Here is a 10,316-nt window from a genome sequence, read left to right as displayed (position 1 = left end):
GAGCACTAAGGAAAAGAGGAAAACCACAAGTTTTTCCATTTGAGAGGTCTCTACTTGAAATGTTCTGTAAGTGAACCGTGTTATCTAAAGTTTGCTTCAAAGTGTCTAATTGCTGTAAACTCACATGTAAGGTCACTTTGAGTGGGTGCACTTAGGAATACAACCACCATCAGTGTCTCCATTCAAAGTGATCTTGATATGAAACATAGAACTCAATTTGATAGACATAACTTGAAGGGTCAGGTAGAATTACTAGCAGTTGTTGTGTACAACTGGTCCAAGCAGATGCACTTACAGAATTCAAGAGACAAGTTCTTGCATGAGTTGGACCAATAATACAGACTTGTAATGAATGCTCTTCCTTACCAGTGAGTCCCGAAGTTCTTTTGGAATATCCTGTATTGTCTGTGTTTCCAAATCCATGAGGGATACCTGGACATGAGTCTCCTTTTATATGAACTCAAGACTCCTCTTGTGGTCCCACCCACATTTAAATTAACGGGATTCAATCATGAAACTAATGGATCGCTAACGACTGTTGTAGCACCCCATTGTATTTTGATGTTATCTTTTGTCTCCAGTAGCTGTTGAAGGTTTCGTGCGGTTTTAATCAGAGGCATCTTATTAACACATAAATTAATGATTCCCTGAGCTATTCAAAATAAAGACTTCCCCAAATAGGAGCACTAAGGCAAGAGGAAAACCACAAGTGTTTCCATTTGAGGGGTCTCTACTTGAGATGTTCTGTAAGTGAACCATGTTAACTAAAGTTTGCTTCAAAGTGTCTAATTGCTGTAAACTCACATGCAAGGTCACTTTGAGTGGGTGCACTTAGGAATAAAACCACCATCAGTGTCTCCATTCAAAGTGATCTTGATATGAAACATAGAACTCAATTTGATAGACATAACTTGAAGGGTCAGGTAGAATTTGTAGCAGTTGTTGTGTACAACTGGTCCAAGCAGATGCACTTACTGAATTCAAGAGACAAGTTCTTGCATGAGTTGGACCAACAATACAGACTTGTAATGAATGCTCTTCCTTACCAGTGAGTCCGGAAGATCTTTTGGAATATCTTGTGTTGTCTGTGTTTACAAATCCATGAGGGTTACCTAGACATGAGTCTCCTTTTATATGAACTGAATACTCCTTTTGCAGTCCCACCCACATTTAAATTAACAAGATTCAATCATGAAACTAATGGATGGCTAACGACTGTTGTAGCACCCCATTGTATTTTGTTGTCATGTTTTGTCTCCAGTCGCTGTTGAAGGTTTCGTGCGGTTTTAATCAGAGGCATCTTATTAACACATAAATTAATGATTCCCTGAACTATTCAAAATAAAGACTTTCCCAAATAGGAGCACTAAGGCAAAATGAAAACCACAAATATTTATACACCACCAAATCAAAACAACAGACCTTACAATAAAAAAAAAATTCAGAGAAAAACCCAACAATCATATGACCCCCTAAGTTTTTAAAATATCCTTAATACAGAACATATATAAGTCATATTTGTCTGTGATAGCAAACTATGGTTTCCCATATGTCATTCATCAGTTAAATTCCTCACTTATAGCATTTAACTTGGGTTAAAAAATAATGACTTAACTCTATAATGATATTTTCATGACTACTGAGAAAAGGACCTTAACCTGAAAAATTAGCACTTACTTTAGTGTAAGTCAGTGAAAGTTAGATTAATTATGTTATGATTAAGTCATGAGTGTTAGTGGTAAATTTCAGACTTACGTAATAAATTATATAACATAAACTGTAATAGGATTTTATGATTTTTGTAGTTATCTTAACGTGAAAGCTGATATATTGTTCACTGATACTGTTGTATACCTGATAGGATTTATTATGAACCAAACTGTGTTTTAATGCAATCTTTGATTGTCTTTTTTTACTTGCTGAGTGGTTTCAAACTATAATGCCTTTCTTTCTCTTTTGACATGTTTCAGCGTTTTTTGATGCAGCTGCAGACAAATATTTATTTTAGAGTCTCCGAACAATTCACCTCAATTTCAATATACTAGTGCCTGCTGAGTTTCACACCTACAGTTTCACCTTCAAGTCTGTGTGTCTTCCACTTTCTTTCTCTTTGTCTCTTAAACTAATTTGCATACTCACGCACACACACACACACACACACACACACACACACACACACACACACACACACACACACACACACACACACAGATTCTTATCTGTGGGAATGTTACGTGGCAAAAAACGTGGTATTTTGGCCTTATATTCTTTGTGAAAACTCTTCTTTCAAAAAACCCCCAAAACTGTGCTATACACAATTTTGTCAACACCATGGACAAAACAAAAAACAAAAAAAAAACAACTTAAGCAAATGCATAAATTAAAGCTATATTTTCTTGAATAGTCTTTTGAATGTAGGTTAGTCTTATGATTGTAAAGAGACTGTCAGCTTAGCTGCTTTGTAATTCTCTTGTTTGAATCCCTCAGCAGCACGCTTAAAAACTGTGAGGTTATGAATCTCTCCCTCTCTTTTGTTGTGTGTGTGTGTGTGTGTGTGTGTGTGTGTGTGTGTGAGACAGAGAGAAAGAGAGAAATGGTGTTTAACAAATCAGATCACATCCAATACCACTTTGCAGGAATGGAGACCACAGAGGAAAGAAGGATCAAGAATGGTGAACGATGGAAAGCTCCATACTGTTCTCATGAAAATGTCTCAAAGAGAAAACTGACAGAGGTCATAAAACTGGTTTCACAAGGCGCAATGTTAGCCGGAGACAACAAACTGCTGGCAAATTTACCATAATGTGATATTAGCCACAATGTTTTTAATTAGATGACAGTTTAAAGCCAAGGATGGAGCTTTCTTGAAATCTCAACCAAAGGCCACCGGTGTGCTTGTCCCCTCTCTGCTCTCACTCATAAGCCCCTTTCAACAAACGTATGAAACCTGTGCAGTGCAAGGAAGGTAGCCTCAGAGTATGTCATTTCCTCGTTTTACTTTCAATCATGGTCATCGAGTCTCTGACAATAAGAAAATGTGTTTACATCATTTTTATAGATCCCATAAATAATTGTGACTATATTACAGAACAGCACTGTTCATAATAAGTGTAACGTAATGAAGGAGAAGGTTATGTTAACAAGAAGATTTGTAAAAGAAATCAGCAATTACTTGTTTTAGACCAGGGGTCTCAAACTCGCTGCGTCCCACATCACCCCTACTTGTATATTGATGTGAAGAAATATAATGCAATTTGGCCCTTGAACTTTTTTTGTTAGAGAGGATTTGTTTGTTGTTGAGTGCAATGGTAAAATAAGTTCTTTAAAAAGCAAAAAATTATTTAATATGAAGACAATGTGAATAACATGTTGAGGGATTGGCTGTGTTAGTTGACATTAGACAATCTCAATAAACATGTAGGATGAACATCAAAATGTGGTCCAATCAAGTTTTTTTAGATAATATATGTTGTTGTTGTTTTGTGTGTGTTTGTTATCAATGTTGTGAAAAAGGTTAAGCTTAGTAAGCCATCAAGCACTGATTACTCGTAGAAGAGCACCAATAGGAGACAGAACTAATTAGAAGGTGTTATTATTCAGTCTGTACATCGAATAGAAGGCACTAACCACAAGGTGATCTTCAATGCATCTCTGTGTGAATGTGAACGGGGCGAGAAGACCCCCACTAACTGCATGTTTTTACACTGTGGGAGGAAGCTGGAGAGAACATGCAGACTCCACACAAAGACCCCGGCCTGATGGGGTTAGGGTCCTGAGTTTGATACCCCAAACTGAACGCAGGACAGAGGAAGGGATGGGTGATGTTCATGTGTGCCCAGGTGTATGATGTGGCTCTTTGCGGTGACACAGTAAAAAATGTGGCTGTTTGTCTGTGACTGGTTGGCTGCCCCAGCCCTGGCCCTTCATGTATTTCAGTAATGTCTTTTTCTCCCGTCTCCTCCTCTCGTTTACATGTTTTGCCCTTGTGACCCATTCCTTCTGTCACGTGTGTTTTCCCCCCAGCCATCATGTTCTGTTTGTGCTTAGTTATGTCCATGTCTCATCTCTAGTCCTCTTTTCCCTCTGTATGTATTTACAGTGTACGTGTTCCTCGTCGGTTCGTCATGCTAAGTCTGCGTGTCTTATTCCGTCATGTGTCATATATCACTCCAAATCTCACTGACTTTAACTGATAATAACTGTTTGCTGAGTGTTATGTCTAAAAGGTATTGCACAATCGCCTCTAGTAGAGGATCAGGTTTGTTTTCCACTGATAATGGATTTTAACATGACTGACCAATGATTGTGGAGCACGTCCATGAAGGATCTTATAAATACAACGAGCAAACTTAAATGTTTTAAAATGTTCAAAACTTAATATATTATATTTCTGAAGTATGACGGAAGGAAAAAGTTTCATATTTTTAAAAATATCCAATTTCATATGATCAAATTTATGTCAAAAAGTTCATATTTATTCCTCCTATGTCATGTGTGAGTACTGTACTGTAAATGTCATATATATCAGATGATACTGATAACCTAATGCTAATAACTATGCAGAGGTCTCTAGGCCTCGACTTTTATGGAGCATGTGAAGTTTGGGGCAGAGTGGACAAAGAAAAGTTTCTCAGCAGGTTCAACAGGTTGCTACAACACAGGCCGATGAAGTATTGCACTCACTCATCCAAACTGGCAAACATGTAACATACACCCTAAGACTGATCCTGCTTTTTACTCCTTTGCTATGATTTAATTTGATATTATGTTGCCATGGAGACAGTTTGCATAGATTAGAATGTTAGATTCCTGTGATGTCATCAATGCCCGATGTTTTGTTTTAATGTCTTGTGATAGTTCTAAGTGCAGACAAAGTCAGAGTTCAAGTGAGTTTAGTCCAATTTTGATCCAGTTTCTGACATGTGGTCAAAATCTTGGCCGACCTTTACCACACCACGTGCTGTGGGTGTGCGTAAATATCTAGGTGAGTAAAGTCCTTTACCTGTTAAATTCATCTTAATTTGGGGCTTTTACTTCAGGTGTTTTGATTCAGTAGTAACCAAGTGATCTTTGTACAAACTGCAGACCGCCACACTGATCCCTGGTTCCTCAGGATAGAGGACAGGACGTCAGATGGGCGAATCAAGAGCTCCAAACGGAAAGATTGTGCCACAGAAAGACTGGAAAACACAATATTGTCACAGATGTCATTTATGTCATAAAGCCTTTCTCATGTATGCACTCAGCTTGAAGTCCTGGAACGAGACGGCTTGATATCATATATGCATACAGTATGATGTCATCCTGTGTCCTCTGACGACCTGCTGCCACTGAAAGGCAGTGTTAGAGGGGACACTTGGGCATTTATCGCAGCATATATTCATATTCAGTGAATTTTGGTTAGAGAGAGATAAAACCTGCAGCTCAGAATCGAGCGCAAAAAAGACGGAAACCGCCGACGCGGTCAGTGAGCTGTCAGCTTTCAGCCCCGACGGCGTGTCCGTGTACGGGCCGTCGGGTGAGAAAGCCGAGGAAGAGAAAGCTGATTGTGATGCTTCGGGTCTGTGTTTACATCTTTGTGTGGAGTCCGTGTACCTGCTCTCATTTACTGGTTGGTGGTTGTTGAAATAGTTTTGTGAGCCTTAACCTGAGATTCTGGCGTTTCTGGCAAAATACATTTATATTTAAAAGTCGATTCAGGATTTAATGAATCAATATCGCTTCATTCAAGCTACTCACCTCTCTCTATCCACCTGCACTTTCAAACGCACACACGTAGGACTACGGGAATATCTGGACCACGGCCAGAGCGGTCCCGCCCCTGACTATCTCTGATTGGTTTAGACCACGATAGGGGCCTAATGTGTGTCAGTTGTTGACCACACGGACACTTTCAGACTTGCGGAGACTTTTTTTTAATGTACTGAACGGCTGGTCGCTGGTGCGATCTAGGATTTTATTAGTCGCACCAGTGAGAAATTTGGCCGCAAATGTGACCAAATTGGTCAGACTCTAGAGCCCAGAGATCAGCTGCTGTCTGAACTGCACACTTACACTTGGGTTTTGTATTTTTTGGCTTTTTCTCTGCTCTTTTTTGAATTATGAATTCAAGAGGATTTGGATTTCTGTCGATTTCCTGCAGGATTACAACTTCCGAGAGTTTCCATTTTGTTTTATTTTGTTTTATTTTGAATTATAACTTTGAGAGGATTTGGATTTCAACTGAATCCCTGGAGTGTTGAAGTTGCAGGGATGCAAAACAGAGATAAGGGCCTCTTCAGGCATGGATGTGCCCGTTCTCTCAATCTCTCTCCTCAAAAGATCAACATTAGCTAAGAGTGGGTTAATTAGATGAGTATTAAGTGATTTCATTATGTGATCATAGTATGTGAGCTGGCTTTCCCCCCTCCTGCCAAATTGCTTTAATAAAATATCCTGCATTCAAAAGGTTTAAATAGTGGACATTCATTTTTTAACTCTTTCTAAAACAACAACAAGGCATAAAGCTGTGTATAAGTTTACACCTATATAAATATCACTTACACATTTAATTTACAGTTACAAGTTACAAAGTCACTTTCATCTACGCAGGACTGTAAGCTGTCGTCTGTGAGGCGTCAGCTGTGTTTGTTTGTAACACAGTTCATGGTGGAGAACAGCTGCTCACATACGTATGTGGATCTGAAGATCGTCAGGACTCCAAATGCATATTTCTTCATGTTTATGTGTCGGGATGGCATTCCATGTTTCAAACAAGGTTCTCAGTATCACCTGAAAATCCAGTCACATTTAACAGGGATGGATCGATGGTCAGGGCAGTGATGGGGAAGGATAATGTGGGTTTTTCCTCTCTGAACTCGTGGAATTATTTCCCAAATAACTGTGGTGATTGCAGACTGCAAATGCTCTGAATTTATTAACTGTCAGTTTGCACTCAAACCCTAACACCTCCTCCAGCATGTGTAACGCTGTGCCTCCTCTCCCCCGAAGAGTTGTATTCAGCTTCTTCTGGTTCGCTGTAATGTTCATGAGCAGAAAAGGCGAGCCCTTTGCTGCTCATGAAAACTTTCACCTCTCCCAGACATGCAGCAAAGCGTTTCAGCACCTCTCCTCTGGACAGCAGGACTCTGTCATACAGCAGGAGATCAGGGTAAATGCTCTCCACCTCATCCAGTAATGAACAGAACTGACTGGGATTTAAACCTGTTGCCATTATTTTATTGATGATCTGAATGACAACATTTATGACCTCTGTGCATTCTACAGGAAAGGTTTGCGCACACAATGCCTCTTGGTGCCGGATGCAGTGAAACGTCAGCAGCTTTCTATCCAGTGACTTCTGCAGCCAGGCCACAAAGCCCCTGTGCAGTCATACTTACCATACTTTTATTTTTATATTTCAATATCACAATAATCTTCTAATTTAGAACTACAAGTTAAAAAAGAACTAACATAAGTTAGCCGCTGTAAACACAGTTTCTAAAATCCAGAGAGTAATTATTCATGGTAAGGAATTCATGTGGACTCTAAGCCTGTGGGCAGGCAAGGACATTTAAACAGTGAGGCTGATGACCTACCATTTCTTCGTGTAACTGCTTCTGGTCTAAAAGGGACTCCAATACCAAAATCGATGAATTTGACACATAGAAATGCTGGATGATCAGGCGATGTGTCAAACACAATGTTTTCTGGCTTAATGTCTCGATGGTAGACACCCTTGGATTGCATTTCAGTGGCTGCATGTACCAGCTGTCTCATTATGACCAGACAGAGAAATGAAAAATACGTTCAAATAATCAGATTTACATTATCCATTAAAGTTTGCCATATATGTTATCTTGCCACTCGCTGACCTTAACCTCCCTCTCGTGCACAAAGGTTCTTCTGTTTGCCAGGTAGGCTTCCAAGTCTATGTTTTTTTGGTCTTTCAAAGACCATAATGAGTTCGTCTTCCAAGTCATACCAGTCGTTTTAAGCGGGCGTCACATTGCTGCTCGTAGCCTCTGGTCCTGCCCCCAGTTTTATTAGCAATGCCACCTTCTTGGGAATCTCGGTCATTTTACCATTAAGAAGCTTGAGAAACAGAACATCAAGGTCAGTGTTCAAACATTAGGCTGTTTGAGGAACACGTTGGGGGAAAACAACAGAAAAAGACAAACATTTCTTACCACTGGTAGGTAGCTGACTAAAAACTGAGCAACATGCTTAATCACCACCTGCATTACAGAGAAAATGTGTTTTAGAAAAAGAGAACAGGAGGAACTAGAAGAATTGTAAAGTGCACACATAAGAAGCCATACTGGGAAATTGTCTTATCTGCGTTTTCCAAAGAAGATAGTCCCAAAGCCTCCTTCACCCAGCTTATCCTGCTCTTCGTATTTTTCTTCAAAGTCCTCTACAGAGAGACAAAACAAACACAGGGGTTGTGATTAGTTGTATGTAGGAAAGCTGACTTTGCCTCAATGTACACATTCATACAGTCTTTGTTAGAAGCTTCCTAGTGATTAGCAGATGGATACCAGCTAAACTCTGAGAGCTTGGGAAAGAGGCTCTATCACTGCAGGTTTGGTGTGAACTTACCTATGTACTTCTTACCTTTAGTGTGACTTTTGTATGTGCTGTGTGTATCTGACTCATAGACGGAGCAGCTGGCCTCCTCCTGTGAGCTTGATGTCTTGCTCTTTTTACTGCGTGGTTGTTTTGTTCCATCGCTGCTTGACTTTCCTTTGCTGCTCTTCTTTCTGAAAGCAGCTGCAAAAACCAAAACCAATTAGACCTCTGAACTCCACACAGGCCTACAGATGATCAATAACTATAAAACAAAAAATCTCTGAATCTCTCACTTACACTTCTCCAAGACAAGATGGCTGAGGCCAACCGGACTTTTGCTGTCCTTCCTTCTTTGGGAAGCTTTTTCCAGTCTTTCTGTGGCACAATCTTTCCGTTTGGAGGTCTTGATTCGCCCATCTGACGTCCTGTCCTCTATCCTGAGGAACCAGGGATCAGTGTGGCAGTCTGCAGTTTGTACAAAGATCACTTGGTTACTACTGAATCAAAACACCTGAAGTAAAAGCCCCAAATTAAGATGAATTTAACAGGTAAAGGACTTTACTCACCTAGATATTTACGCACACCCACAGCACGTGGTGTGGTAAAGGTCGGCCAAGATTTTGACCACATGTCAGAAACTGGATCAAAATTGGACTAAACTCACTTGAACTCTGACTTTGTCTGCACTTAGAACTATCACAAGACATTAAAACAAAACATCGGGCATTGATGACATCACAGGAATCTAACATTCTAATCTATGCAAACTGTCTCCATGGCTACATAATATCAAATTAAATCATAGCAAAGGAGTAAAAAGCAGGATCAGTCTTAGGGTGTATGTTACATGTTTGCCAGTTTGGATGAGTGAGTGCAATACTTCATCGGCCTGTGTTGTAGCAACCTGTTGAACCTGCTGAGAAACTTTTCTTTGTCCACTCTGCCCCAAACTTCACATGCTCCATAAAAGTCGAGGCCTAGAGACCTCTGCATAGTTATTAGCATTAGGTTATCAGTATCATCTGATATATATGACATTTACAGTACTCACACATGACATAGGAGGAATAAATATGAACTTTTTGACATAAATTTGATCATATGAAATTGGATTTTTTTTAAATATGAAACTTTTTCCTTCCGTCATACTTCAGAAATATAATATATTAAGTTTTGAACATTTTAAAACATTTAAGTTTGCTCGTTGTATTTATAAGATCCTACATGGATGTGCTCCACAATCATTGGTCAGTCATGTTAAAATCCATTATCAGTGGAAAACAAACCTGATCCTCTACTAGAGGCGATTGTGCAATACCTTTTAGACATAACACTCAGCAAACAGTTATTATCAGTTAAAGTCAGTGAGATTTGGAGTGATACATGACACATGACGGAATAAGACACGCAGACTTAGCATGACGAACCGACGAGGAACACGTACACTGTGAATACATACAGAGGGAAAAGAGGACTAGAGATGAGACATGGACATAACTAAGCACAAACAGAACATGATGGCTGGGGGGAAACACACGTGACAGAAGGAATGGGTCACAAGGGCAAAAGATGTAAACGAGAGGAGGAGACGGGAGAAAAAGACATTACTGAAATACATGAAGGGCCAGGGCTGGGGCAGCCAACCAGTCACAGACAAACAGCCACATTTTTTTACTGTGTCACCGCAAAGAGCCACATCATACACCTGGGCACACATGAACATCACCCATCCCTTCCTCTTTCCTGCGTTCAGTTTGGGGTATCAA

The sequence above is a fragment of the Neolamprologus brichardi genome, unplaced genomic scaffold (genome assembly GCF_056152115.1).
Source record: "Neolamprologus brichardi isolate AB-2024 unplaced genomic scaffold, ASM5615211v1 NODE_ptg000033l+_length_6344489_cov_1, whole genome shotgun sequence".
NCBI classification, from domain to species: Eukaryota; Metazoa; Chordata; class Actinopteri; order Cichliformes; family Cichlidae; genus Neolamprologus; species Neolamprologus brichardi.
The sequence above is the reverse complement of the archived record's forward strand: the minus strand, read 5'-3'. Positions refer to the sequence as shown.